Genomic DNA, 4,378 nt, shown 5'->3' with positions numbered 1-4,378 from the left:
CACTGGAGTTGGCTTAAAGGAGTAGTAAAGGGAAAATCTAATTAGCCCTGTTTTAAGGTTACTTATGATCATATACAATGGTTCAGATCAAAACGTTGACAAAACTAGCACTTTCGAGAAAGTCTGATAATTGCTCTACCACCGTTTAGGTCATACAATGGATGTGGATGGACACCTTGAAAAATCTTTCAAAAACATGTTAAACTCTCGATCTCAAAGACAAGAAGCTCACCGAGGGGGTAATTGGTGTCCGTTGGTGTTCTGACATCAAATTCGCCGCAAAGTATGAATCCTATAGGGTTTTATTGACCATTTTATGAAGTCCATTGACTTGTATTGACGCGACCGTTGTAGATGTGTAGATCAATCCGCAGAGGGGATTCAGAAAGCGGAACTACTTACGGTAGCTATTGTTATTGTTTATGTTGCTAGGCTACCTAGTTTGCAGAAGTTTACACACGTATGTGCTGCGACTAAATAGTTCTATGCTAAATATTTTAAAAAGCCTTTCCAGATGAACGAGAATCTTACTTTATGGTGAATTATATGTCAGAACGCCAACTAACACCTCGGTGAGTTTCTTGTTTTAGAAATCGAGAGTTTAACATGTTTTCAAGGTGCCCACCCACATCCATTGTATGACCTAAACGGTGGTAGAGCAATTATCAGACTTTCTCAAAAGTGATAGTTTTGATCTGAACCATTGTATATGATCATAAATAACCTTAAAGGACAATGCTAGTTTTTGACAACCTGGACCTTATTTACTACATATTATAAGACGTTTGACTCACCGAGATCACTTTGGTGTAGTTCGGAGGCATGTAGAAGAAATGTAAAATCCAGCGCGAGCCAGTATATCCATGTAATGGCGGTGGTCGGGGCACTTAGAATGCAGTTTCTAAAAATCTATTTTCTGCCGCGAAACGGTTGTGTTCATCAATCTGTCTTTATGAATCACTAGTTGTGCTTACATAGAGCATAGGCCTGTTGTGGTTTTTCACATGCCTCTGTAATATGATCTTTAGAAACGTCTTTAGACACGAAATAGCTTCCTCACTTGCTCCAGCACGCATGCGCACAGCGTGCTGGAGCAACGATATACTGGCTCGCGCTGGATTTTAAATTTCTTCTACATGCCTTCGAATCATTTTCCCTTTACTACTCATTTAATATAATCACAATTTGATATCATTTTTTCTGTAGGAGACCGTGAAAACAGGATCATCTGAGTGTGATGTACCGGGCAGTGTTCTGGAGCCTGGAACTGACTATGTTGTGAGTGTCAGGACCCTCTCTGGTTTTAGCAGCATTTTCAGTGACAGCAGTGGTGAGGCGATCCTGTCTACCCGTAAGTTGAAGGATATCTCTCTATGTATTTTAAAAGATTAATCAATGTTTTCTGTTCCACTTATGAGATGTGCCTTTCCTTCATAGCTGCGGCGCTTCCAAAAATATTCACCGCCATCATCACTGTCATCTGCATTGTTGTTGTGGTTTTAACAATTGTCCTGTTTCGGAGTATTTTCAGGTGAGCCTCCTCTTTAAGGTCCTCTATTATGAACAACAGTTTGTGAAATAAGAACCAGTCAGTTTGTGGGCAGCCAAATTCTGAAAACCATTAAGCTGAAACAGTGGGGTATAGAGGCTAGAATGATTCATCTGAGTGGTATCTTTGCAAAAATATTCAAAGTCATAGGCTGTATTTTCGGGACCCTAGAGACCTATAATAACTGAACTTTTAAGCATGTATCAACCTTAGAGACCTTTGTCTATCAAGTCAAGTGTGTAGTGTTATATGCTGTACGGAGTCCTTCTGTAGTTCCAGACATTGTTCTTCCGATGGGTCCACTCAGTATCATCCTCTAAAACTGTTTCCCATTGCAGACTCAAAGATAAGTTGTGGAATAAAATTCCTAAATACGCAAAGCCAGACCTATTATACATGCTCCCTGTAGAGCCTAGGGTAAGCCCCTCTTATTTACATTAATTGAATAAATGTGTTATAAAATAACCTATCCACCTCCATAAAAATACAATGTTTGTATAGAATAGTAATTTGAGGTGGTTTGTTGTGCTTCCAGATCTTATCTCCTCCACCGTTCATTTTATGTTCCATCTATGTGGATTCTCCCAACATGGATTTGACTGAAGGAAAAGCATGGTGAGTCTGTTCACCGACGACGCCACGGGGGGCAGTAGAGGGACCACTGCTGTCTGGATGTCTGTGTGTGGATGTGTGTGTGTGTGTGTGGGTCTGTGTGTGTGTGTGTGGGTCTGTGTGTGTGTGGATGTCTGTGTGTGGGTTAGGGTTAGGATGGGCATTTTGTTAACACCATAGCTCGAAAACAAATAACCCAATGACGTTCATACGTGGTACATATGTTCCTCCCAAGGTTCCCTGGACCTGATTAGATTTTGGAGTGGATCTGAATTACAGGGCGGATCCACAAATTATTTTTCTTTTGTTATGAAAGTATAGGAGTTATACTTACGACCCACCACTAGAGGGCAGCAACAACTATCTCTTTACATTGCATGCAATTGCATTCAAAATATAACTCATCTCATTCCATGAGAACAATTATTTTTTCCAGCGGATATCTTGGTTAATAGAATATTAATCTGGGAAAAGCAGTTTTTTGTGCATATGTATAATATTTATTCCGTTTTGTAATCTCCCGTGACCGCCCTTAGCAGCACTCAACAAGGAAGTGATTTGGCATGATGGCATGAATTGTGGATGTTGAGGATCAATCTGTAATGGAATGAAATATCTTTCACGTTAATACACGGTTGATTGATCTAGCCCTCCTGTTGTTTTCGCGGTCAAATCTGACCAATTTACAATTTCTCTTGAAAAACGAGTTAATTTCATCTGTTTGTCTTAAGGTTCCATGACTTTGTTCACACATGGCATCTGAACACACAAAATGCACCGTCCAGTCTAGTCTTAACTATGACCATGGCTTTGCCAAATGATCAGTGTCTCAGTTTCGGCTCATGTTTACGGTAGGCCTCACTGTGGACTGAAGCCCTGTAAATATGTAAATATAATGTATTTGTCACACAGGTCGAAATGTTCAACAGAAGATGGTAACAGTGTGACATGCAGGAACGACAGTGGACCAGAGCAGGACTCCTCGTCCCTGGGCTACACTCACACATGCCCCGTGAGTCGAGAGCAGAGCAGCACGCAGGGCCAGATGGTCGCCCACATTCAAGAGGCCCTCGGCAGGGTCTTCCCCAGCCTCGCCCCTGCTGATGGAAGTCTTCGGACGTCAGCGCCATCAGTCAACAGTTCTGTGGAAGATGACGGATGTATGAAGATGATCTGGCCAGGGGTAGATGAAGGCTTCTGTGTGTGTCCATCTGTCATTCCTGGATCATCAAGCTACAACAATATGACATACCTCAGCACTCAGATCAACACACTTCCCTGTGAGTCTGCTTACCAGCCTAGTGGGAATGGAGCCGCCTGCCCACAAACATGTCAACAAGACCTTCTCTTCTCTCCTGTCATTGCACCACTGGTGCAAACAGACTTTTCATATCAGCCGTGCGATAATAGTTTAGTGAGAGCCTCAACAGAACAGGACATCGCCTCGAGTGAAATGAACACGGCAGTTGCTCTAAGCCTAAGTGTAGTTGTAGCTGGATATCAGAGTTTCAGAGAGGCGGTCACCAGCAGAGAGAGTGACGGGGAACCTGCTGTGTGTGGGGAGGACATGCCGCCTGACTTCACCCAGGAGGTCTGCGGTAAAGAGAGACTGGTCAACGATGTGAACCCCTGTTACGTCAGCGTTCCTACTCCTGACCTCGCCCTCCCTCCGAGCGACGGCGCGTACCAGGCCTTACGCGTACGGCCTGGCGGACTCCGGCCCTGACTGGCTAGCAAGAGGGACTGTTGGACGAGTGTCAAGAATCGAATCCCTTGGAGCATGACAGAGTCAATGCCTTAGACAGTGCCAGGGAGGATTCTAATATTTGAGTTAGAGTTAGAATTAGAATTAGAGTTTGGCATGGCTTGGACAAAAGCGTTCCCCTGGCGCTTGTTTTCACCTTTGCCACGGAGGACTATATTCAAGTCATGCCAAACCTAAACATATTTGGATTGCGATACATTTCAGGAGAGCTTACGGAGACTGGTAAGTCTACACCCTGTGCTTTCCGTCTCAGAAAAGCTACCATATTTTTTCTATGCATTTACGGGTGCCCCATTGACTTCCATTGCAGCTAGCTCAATACTGGAACGATCAGTGAAATGATCTCTATGTTCCAGGTTCATGGTAGACAGACAACAAATACAGAACACAAATCTCCAAAATAGCGCACTTCCCCTTTAAGCTGTTGTCATAAGAGCTACAGCTCATAAGAG

This window comes from Borostomias antarcticus (genome assembly GCF_949987555.1).
Source record: "Borostomias antarcticus genome assembly, chromosome: 23".
Taxonomy (NCBI): domain Eukaryota; kingdom Metazoa; phylum Chordata; class Actinopteri; order Stomiiformes; family Stomiidae; genus Borostomias; species Borostomias antarcticus.
This window is presented reverse-complemented; position numbering follows the sequence as displayed.